At 40.1% G+C, this 10,774-nt stretch overlaps 1 protein-coding gene across 1 annotated transcript in view; it reads right to left on the minus strand.

Annotated features, from left to right (window-relative positions):
• The window catches only part of CENPP (centromere protein P), a 229,252-nt gene that overhangs the window by 74,465 nt on the left and 144,013 nt on the right, over positions 1 to 10,774 (minus strand). The gene's annotated exons all lie outside the window — the stretch shown is intronic.

A 10,774-nucleotide genomic window follows, 5' to 3' on the forward strand; every position in this document is an offset into this window, starting at 1 on the left:
GCAAAATAGCATTCTTGGAACACATCAATGGTTTTCAAGCATGGCTCATTAGGAGTTCATGGTGCCCAGGGGAGGAAGCGTCCTTGAGAGAGGAAGTACACAGACTCCCTTCAGACAAAACAGCTTTGCTACCATCAGAAAGGGTTAGCTGACACTGTTCCTGTCTGCTTCCCCAGCTCCCCTTATGTCTTGAAACCAATAGACAAAGTACTATATAAATCACACATCAAGTTCTAAAAGCCATAAAGAACATTCAGCCAAAGTTCCTGGTCCTTATCCTCTCCTCGGCTCCTCCTATACTTTCAGAGAACTTCACTGGAGAGCTTTGGCCTGAAGAAACATTTCTCAGTTACGAGGATTACAGCTGCCTGAGCAGAGCCAACCTCTGGGTATGCTGGGACAAGGAAGCTCAGTAGATGTGTCTGTTCCTTTGGAGCTCTAGCACCATAGTGGGAATCAGCCCTGAGCACCTCTGCCACAACCAAAGACTGCTGACCTCTGACCTAAAACACCCTGAAAGGCAGTTAGCGTGAGTGCATGTTCTATAGGATGGGTACAGCGTGGCAGTGCTGCTGCATGCACAGATTGGGATCACATCTTTGTCTCTGCCAGACTGTGTGACTGCCTATGGAGCAGGCAGGTTGGGAAGCCCCCAGCATCCTGGGGGTGAATGTGCGGCACTTGGGAACAACAGGGAGTATGTGACCGAGCCTGGACTTAACATGCACCTGCTGAATGCAGTCCTGAAAGTGGAAAGGTGCGCCCATAACTCTGAGGGTGCAGGGCGCCTGGGGGGGGTGTATGTGACCGAGCCTGGACTTAACATGCACCTGCTGAATGCAGTCCTGAAAGTGGAAAGGTGCGCCCATAACTCTGAGGGTGCAGGGCGCCTGGTTTGGCAGGTGCTGTCAACAGGACTGAGAAGATACAACACTGTCTCCTTGGGCTTTTACTGTCAAGTGACTCTACATACATCCCTTAGGAGTTGGGCTTGAGAGGTTAAAGTTAACTATTCCTAGGGATGACTTCTTCTATTAACATGGAAAACACCACCCACAACACGAGTTGAAATCTGCCTCTAGTCCACATTGACACCACTAAGAGCAGTAAGGATGATTGCCTCATTCACACAGAAGAATGTGATTATTCCAGTAACTGTTCAAACTGTGTAGTCAAAACCTTTAAGTTCAGTGGAAAGAGTTAATAAACTATAATGCTTGTTTCAAGATGATTTTAGATTTGGAATGTGGAAATTTAGCCACAGATGATGGGTATATAGCTAAATTAGGATAAAATCCCCAATTTTTACTGGTGCCACAGAGTGCTATAGGCAAAAATGGTTTTCCTGAGTTGACAAATTTAGATCAGGAGTAATAAAGGAGTCTGTGGTATATATGGTATAGGAAATAACTAGTACTGACTTTGGAGGAGAAAAGATCCGTAGGCTTAAACTGGGGCTTGAAATTTGAATCAGTTGAGGGGAAAGGAATAACTGACTGAAACAAACAGGCATGAGCCAAGCATAGTTGAGGTTCACCAGCGGAGGAGAGACCATACAGGAAATAAGAGGCTTGGGATGGCTTGGAAGGCCCATAGGAGGAGACCATACTTACTGCAATGAGAAATATAGGACACCACCAAAAAACTCTGAAGAGAGGTGTATGAAAGTAATGAAGGGAAAAGAGCCACCTAGAAATAGGTGGCTAATAATCTAGAAATAGAATAAGGGGGACCCACTCAGTATAGGTGACAGGAGGAACAAGCAGAAACAGGGATAGATATGACAGAGACTTTGAAAGAAAGAAAGAAAAAAAAAAACACCTACATTCTCATTGCTGAAAATTAAGTCTGAAGGCAAGCTTGCCATGTTTGTCATCTTCTGAGGGGCTCAATCTCAGAAGGACATTATGAACCATGAATAATTGAGAATATGCATGCTTGCATGGCAAGTTGCATCAGTCGTGTCCAACTCTTTGTGACCCTATGGACTGTAGCCCGCCAGGCTCCTCTGTCCATGGGATTCTCCAGGCAAGAATATTGGAATGTCTTGCCGTGGACTCCTCCAGGGGATCTTCCTGACCCAGGGATTGAACCTGTGTCTCCTGCATCATAGGCAGATTCTTTATCACTGAGCCACCGGGAAGTCCAATAGAGAATATATTAAAAATAAAATGAACTGATTGAAGGGAGGGGATATGTGCATACCTATGGCTGATTATGTTGATGTATGGCAGAAACCAATTCAAAATTGTAAAGCAATTATCCTCCAAATAAAAATAAATAAATTTTTAAAAATGAACTGATTGGATTGTAAAAAGGAAGAGAAGAAAAGAAAAAAGAAAAGGGAAGTAGTGATCTACCATGCAAGGGATACAAAGAAGAGAAAAGCAGATAAAAAGGAGAACCGCTCTGAGTCTCAGTGATGCTGCTGAGAAACTGAGAGAAAGAGACAGTTTGAGTGAGAATATGCTGAAGTTTGGAGGTGTCACCATGGAATTTAGGCAGGAGCACGGGAATGCACTCAGCTGGAGGGGAATCCGAAGGAAAGGTTACAATGAGGGGTGGATGAAGAGAAGGGCAGAAGCAGAACCCTAATGGGTAGCAACTTTCAATTTCAAGGGGAATAAGTTTACTATATGGCTGCATCTGACTTGAGCCACATGATCTGACCTCAAGGAGCTTCCAAGGCACAAGGCATGCTGTGTCTAGAAGCCCATCTCCTCAGGAAGTGACTCCTCCCTTCGGTACTTGGCATCTGTCCCACCAACCTCCTGACAGACAGGTCTAGTATTATGAGTTAGGTCTGCATTGATTCTTTATTTGCAATGTAGGAAATTGTACAGTAGATTGGTAGAAGGTATATCATGATTTCCTAAAAGATTGTAAAACTTAAAATAAGAGACAATTCATTTCTTGAATCCCTACATTCTGTGTATAGAGTAGGTACTAATAGAATTGCTGATCCTTCAGTCTAAATGATCAGCTCATGAGTTGTCCAAAGTTGACATTAATACTACCCCTAAACAAAACAAAAAGAAATGTGCAAAATTTAAGGATTTTTAAAGGAAAAATGATAAAGATTTATATACGGTCATATAATTAGTAAGGAATAATTTCTTATTAATATTCTCTGACATGGACATTAGAAGGCAGAGTATATTTTATAAAAAAATAAGTCATGCTTTGACAACTGATTGTTCTCCATAACAGCAATACTGACAATGTTTTCCAAAGCCATCATTTAAACAACATGAATTACTAGGTTCATAGATGCTGACATAAAAGAATAAAATACTCAAGTTCTGCTGTTTAAGTGAAACCTCAAAGGACTGGGTAAACCCTCTATGATATCTATTTCACCTCTTTCCCTTATTTAGAAAACAGAAAGTTTCCTCATACGAGAAGTATTTACAAATTGGTAATGACTGAATTATTCATCTGTCCATAGTTTAATATGAATTCAACTTAAAATTCAAAAATATTAAAAGCATTTTGGAGTTGCAAAGAGTTGCACATGAATGAGCGAGTAACACACACACATGTATGAAAATAGATGTTTCCGGCCAGCTCTCACCTATACCAGATGATGCCCGGGGGCCTTAAACCCTAGAAGTCTATGATTAATGAAGTTCATCTCTTGCAATGAAAAAACAAGAACGAGTATCTTGGGTCTGAAACTGGAATCCTTATTAGCTGTGGACATGGTCAAGTTATTTAGACGCTGATTTCCAGTTTCCTTGCCCATGAAATTGAGGAGAATATCTGCCTCCCAGGGCATCTGTGAAGGTTAAATAAGGTGATGTCCACAACAGTACTGAGCACAGGGTGGACGTCAGATGACTATCCATTCCCTCAAGGATAGGTGCTGGGAACCCAGAAGGTAGGAAAGTTCAGTGACTTATTCAAGGCTGCCAAGTCTCATAATATGGTAGATATTAATAATTTAAGGAAACGACTCCTTAGATTGTGATATATACTGGAAAAAGGAATGGGCCTCTTACAGTAGAGCAGGGGTCAGACAATGCTCTCTGTAGAGGGCTGGGCTCACGGGGGACCCTGCAGCCATGTCAGTAGCTCTCTTGAGCTCGGTGGCCTTTGCGCTGTGTCACTGCATGCTCACATCCATTGCACAGAGTAGAATGAAACCAGCTTAGAACATGTTATAGGAAAGAAAAGTAATTTTGACTTACAAGTGTGATTTACTATAATAACATAAAACAAAAAAAAAAAAAAGGAGAAAAACTGTATTTAAAATAGCCAAACGAGAAGACTACTTGATCAATAAACCTGTCCTGCAGATGGATTCCTACTGCAGAGGTAATCCGCAAGTGGGTCTCCAGGGATATAGTAAGAGTCTGCGTGGAAGCCTTGGCCAGGTGCAGCATGCTCTGGGCAGATGGTTCTGGGGTGTTTAAGTATTTACTATTCTTGTGACATCAGCTCTGATTAAACCTACTGCAACAGACCCAGAGGCACTGGTGAAAGACTTTTAGAGGAACTAAAATCTATGTAAATAGTGTAGTTATGTGTTAGTGAACATTTCATCCTCTATGTCTTAAACAACACTTTGGCATATTATAACATATTACTGACATGTCTTTGCTTCAACATGAATAGGAACAGTTGAAACTATAAGTCACATTGAAATTTGGTCTGTCACATGCTGTTATTTGCAAAGAGGTGAATATTTCTAATTAGATTAATAGAGCTTAGTGATTATACAACTAAAGAATAAATGACATGATTATTTCTTCTTTGACATTATGTTTCCTTTTCTACAAGAAAACAGATTAAAAAAAAACTTACAGTCTAGTGTATTTTTCCCTTTGCACAAAATGTGAAGAATGTGAATCCACACAAGGGAAAGTGGACTGTATTAAAAATAACATGTGATTGCACTAAACACATATTAGTTTGGAAATGAAAAGGAATACATCATGTTACTAGAATGTCATGGTGTGTTTCTAAGTAACAGAATCTCTGTGGTCAAATAAACTTACATTAAACTAACAGATTAATGTAAGATACAAGAAAATCGTTTTATAAACTGGAAACTGCTGAAAGTTCATTTGCTTTACATAAGTTGAGAATTACATTCATAATTACCAAATTTATACATGAACTGTCTGAAATATTAACTAGTGTGTGATACTCAGAATAAAGAACGCATTGAAGATTGTAAATCTATTCCAAGTCAGTAGTTCTAAGTTCTAAACTATTTGAAGAATGGACCTACCCTTTGAAGATATGATCAAAACTGTTGTTGGCTCTTCTATGCAGAAAAATACACAAACACTCTGCATATATCAACAGACTCATAAAACCCACCCTAAATGTAGAATAAGACCTTAATTAGCTTAAAATAAATTTTACATGTAAATATTTCACTGCAGTTAAGGATAAATCAAAGAGTTAAAATTAATTTAAGGCAACTTATTTACCACAACTTATTCCCTTATTTCCCACAACTATTTAGCATTTATTCCCCATTTATTTAGCCATATTTTTAATGGCCATAGAAAAGTTGAAAGAACACAATGAACATCTATATATTTTCACCTGTATTCACCAATTAATATTTTGTCACCTTCATTCTATTTTTTTCACTCTTTACACATTCATATCTATACATATATATGTATTTGTGGGGTACAGGGGCTGGACCATTTGAATGTAAGTTGCAGATATAACATGTTGCCCCCGTGCTTCAGTATGAGTCTCCTAAGAACAAGGATATTTTCTTACAATAACCATGAAACGATGATCACATTCTCTCACATTGTCAAACCCCAGAAATTTAATACTGATTCAGTATCAACATCTTGTCCATATTCAGAGTTCCCCAACTGTCCCAACAATGTCCAAATCGCTGTGTGTGGTGTAGATTTAATGGCTCAAGATCTAATCAGATTTCATTTGCCTTTAGTCTCTAGTAATCTAGAGTAGCAACTGCCTGCCAGTCTATGTGTTTCACTCCTTCACTTTTTGAAGGGATTCCAAGCCAGCTACCATGTAGAATGTCCCCTAATATACATTTGTCTGATTGTTTAGATCTAGGCAGAATATTTTTGGCAAGAATCCCACATAGGTGATATCATGAACTTCCCTTTGTATCACATCAGGAAGCACAAAATGTTGGGCTGGCCTGTTATTGGTGATGCTGAGGCATTTGGTTAAGGTGGTATCTTCATCTCCTTGTAATTAAGAAATATCCTACAAAGTAAGACTTTAGGTCTGTGTGAATATCGTGCCATCCAATAACCTTTCATTTAGTGGCTTTTAGCTCCTATTGAAGTTCTTTGCCTAAATCAGTGACTATAAGTTTCACAGTGGTGACTTTCTAATTCTATGGTTCCTTCTGTACTCATTAGTTGGCATTCCTCTACAGAAGAAGCTGTGACCCTTTTGACCCTCTTTCCTTGTTACAATAAAAAGGATTTTGCATTTGATGTGTTATAATCCATTGCTACCCTTATTCTATGAGGTAAGCAAAGAGTTGGACACGACTGAGCGACTGAACTGAATTGAACTGAACTCAAACTATGCCTTTACTCAAGCTTCTGTGTTCTGTTCACAAGTCCGCAGTAATCTCTGTGTGCTTTTGGGCCTGCGGGTATGATGTTTCAGGCATACCTGACAGTTCCACGGTCCTGATCTGTTACTTGACATTTTTCTCAGGAGCCTTGTCCTGCTAATGAAAACTGGACCTTAGCAACACAGATTTGGAAGTTAGATGCACTCACTGCTTTTCAGTCTTCTCAGAGGAAAGTGGTAGAAAATTTATTTAAAAGAAAACCATTACTTATACTCATTCCTGAAAGCAAACTGACCTGTGAGGCATTATCTGAAAATATTTGATACCCACATTTTTATAAATCCAACTCAATTCATTTAAAATGACTTATTTATGGCATTAATTCATTTTTAGAGGAAAACATTCAACAGGATGATTGCAGGTTGTAGAAGTGAGTCCTTAGCAGCACAGGGTATAGAACAATGATAGGTGAGAGCCAGGGACCAGAAACCCATCTGAAGAAGACCACTGCCAAGAGCTCACTCATCTGCTGGAATGGCATAGAAATTCAGTGCAGTCTTTTCCAAATTGAACTTTTAAAATATGGTAAATCTGGCCTTTGATGTAAATTTCCTATTTTTTTAAAATAACATATGCTCCGAACAAACCATAGCTGTGGGCTGGAAACTGCCCATGGGTCATGACCTACTGTATAAAGTCAATTCATCATAAACCACAGAGCCTAGTCCACCATGAGAGAGGCTTGAACATTCAAAACAGCCCATAAAATCATATCAAACCCATGAATTCTCCTCTTTCAGAAGTCTTTGAGAATACCTAGTTATGACCAACCTAGATAGCATATTAAAAAGCAGAGACATTACTTTGCCAACTAAGGTCCGCCTAGTCAAGGCTATGGTCATGGTCATGTATGGATGTGCGAGTTGGACTGTGAAGAAAACTAAGCACTGAAAAATTGATGCCTTTGAACTGTGGTGTTGGAGAAGACTCTTGAGAGTCCCTTGGACTGTAAAGAGATCCAACTAGTCCATCCTAAAGGAGATCAGTCCTGGGTGTTCATTGGAAGGACTGATGCTGAAGTTGAAACTCCAACACTTTGGCCATCTCATGCGGAGAGTTGATTCATTGGAAAAGACCCTGATGCTGGGAGGGATTGGGGGCAGGAGGAGAAGGGGATGACAGAGGATGAGATGGTTGGATGGCATCACCGACTCAATGGACATGAGTTTGGGTAAACTCCGGGAGTTGGTGATGGACAGGGAGGCCTGGCGTGCTGTGGTTCATGGGGTCGCAAAGAGTCAGACATGACTGAGTGACTGAACTGAACTGACTGAACTAATGTAAACAGAGGCATAGACACAAGATATGAGCTGACAAACATCATACAACTCATTAATTATTTGGCCACAATCAGCCCTACTCCTCACCCTTTGGAGTCTTAATTTGCATAAAATGATTTCTAAGGTCCTTTCCAGTACCTCAATCTCTAGAAAGCCGTGGCTACCCACTTCAGTATTCTTGCCTGGTGAATCCCATGGACAGACGAGCCTGGTGGGCTACAGTTCTAAGGGTCGCAAAGAGTTGGACATGACTAAAGCAACTGAATATACACATATACATACATGCAACCAATGCTTCTTTTCATAAAATGTAAGTAAAGCCAATAATGCTTTTCTCATTTTAAAACTTATCTTGTTTAAAAGATAATAATATGCAGATTATTCACGATTCCTAAAGACTATTTATAGTAACACTAATTCTCCAATATTTAGACCAAGACAAATTTGGATAAGGCAAAACCCAAACAATAAAAAACAGACATGTAGAAAAGAAATAGGTCCCCTTCAGAGGACCCTCATAGGAACCAAGAATGGAAGATTTTCTCCTCACAATACTTTAGGGAAGAGGAAGTACACTGATATGTCTAGAATGACAATGTGCAAAAGTGTGGAGAAAAAACTCCAGTTTATATCCAAACGGTGTGTCTGTGCATGCTGGGCTGTCTATGCAGTTGTGAGGTAAATCTTCCCACTGGCAGCTCCAAGACTGTGGTGAGGGGTTGTGGGCCCTGGGCTGTACCTCTAGTCACAATGTCAGCAGAACAGGGAGAAGAAGCCAAAAAGACCACTTGCATTTTGGCATTATACTCCAAGGCCTATTTCTTTGCTTAAGCCTCTGACTAAAGATCACAATATCATGTTGGAGTAAGACAAGCTCAGGGCTCACAAGTGGGGAGAGGAGAGAGGCTGCAACATATCTTTAGAAAAACAACCTCACATGATGTGCCTCCCAGTTCTCTCGATAAGGTGGCAGAACCCAGCTTAGAAGCGTGGTGGTGGGGCAGACGCCATGACAGAGGAGAGGCAAGGTGAGGAAGGGGTGGAAGAGGGGCATGGGAGAGGGGCATGGGAGAGGGGCACTGTGTGCACAGAGGCAAAGGCAGAGGGTGGAAAGCACATGTTCCACTGTGATGAGGAGCTGCCACTCAGCCCCAGCCACGTGTTACCATGCTATATCATTATGTCTTTAAAAGGAAAGAATATACTTAATTAAAAAGATTTTATTGCTAAAAATGCTAACCATCATCTGAGCTGTCAGTAAAGTGTAGTAACAGCAAAGACCACTGACCATAGGTCACCATAAGAAATATAATAACAATGGAAAAGTTTGCAATATTGCAAAAATTACCAAAATGTGACAGAGACATGAAGTGAGCAAATGCTATTGGAAACTATTGGCCAATAGTTTCGCTTGACACGGGGTTGCCTCAAACCTTCAGTTCATGAAAAAACACAAACAAAACACTAGATCTATGAAATGCAATGAAGTGAAGCACAAGAAGGTATGCTTATAATGAGAATAAACAAATTATTGCTAACCACAGTGACCTTGATGGACCTCTAAAACATAACACTGGATGAGGAAATCCAGGCTCAAAAGAGAATGCAATGTATGACATATACACAGAAAGTTCAGGAAACTACAGTGTTTGAAGTCAGGCAGCGGCCTTCTCTGAAGAGAGAGTGATTCGGAAGAGGGGTCTGGGAGTGCCGGGATTTCTTGATTAGGTGTTTGTGAAAATTAATTGAGCTCTATCATTATGATGTTTGTTTTTTTGGAATGTAAACTTTACTTCCAGTTAAAGTTAAAAAAACAAAACATTGTGAAGGACACAGATTTCTGCCCAAGGAGCTTCCCATTTACGGTCGCTGCTTTGATGGAACTCAGGTTAATAAAATCCAGTTCAACCTTTACAATGTCCCAATTCATCAAGGTAACAGACAAATGTTTTGAGCTAAATATAACTGAATAAATATGTACATGAGCATTATAACCAAACAGGAGGCCTGACAAACCTCAGGTGCTGCACCGAGGACAGGCCTAAAATTCTGCAGAGGGAGGTCCGGCCTATGGAACTCTCTGATGTGAGGGCCACAGAAGGATATTTTATTTAACTGATGGTTGGCTGCCCTGTACAATGGAGGCACAGCACTCTAGCTATGGCTTGCTTCAACTTGTGCCATTTCTCTGGGAATTGGGAACAAACAACAGTCAGATTTTCTTTGTGGGAGGAGAGAAGAAATTCTGCTAACTACTAGAAACATGCTTTGCAAACAGGCTGGCCCCCAAATCTGCACATCATGAAGATGCTGGTTTGGTGCTACCTAGTACTGGTGAGTCTTTCTCACCAGACTTAGAAAAAAAGTCCTTGAAGTATGGTCTCTTAATTGATGTGAATTGGGCATTCTTTCAGGGTGACAGAGAATGTTGCTTTCCTGCTTCCACATCCTCCCTAAATGCTATGTGGTCATAGGTGATATTCTCTTGAAAAGGGAAAGTCCAAGGAGGCATCACCTGTATCCTTGAGTCTATGTTTGTATCACAGTATAAAGGCTAGAAGGATTTTATAGGGCCTGGTTTACAGTTCCACTGACATGCCTATGGCAGGAGTAAAAGCTTTTAAAGAAAATCTTGAGACATATGCTTGTAATAGTTTCAGTCACCAGAAGAAAATTAAGAGCATGGCTCCTTTCTTAGGTACATCTGGAGATTGGGTTTATATTTCAATAATGTACTCTTTCAGTACCCCTTTCTAAAATTGATAAATATTTTGTTAGTCTATATAGAGTGAGTTTTAAATCTGTAATGTATAAGTATTCATTCATTTAAGAATTTCATAATGTATTTTTTTCAAATCAGGTATTTCTTGAATGACTTTGACTGTACTTTCAATGGCCA

The sequence above is a fragment of the Dama dama genome, chromosome 16, assembly GCF_033118175.1.
Source record: "Dama dama isolate Ldn47 chromosome 16, ASM3311817v1, whole genome shotgun sequence".
Lineage (NCBI taxonomy): Eukaryota > Metazoa > Chordata > Mammalia > Artiodactyla > Cervidae > Dama > Dama dama.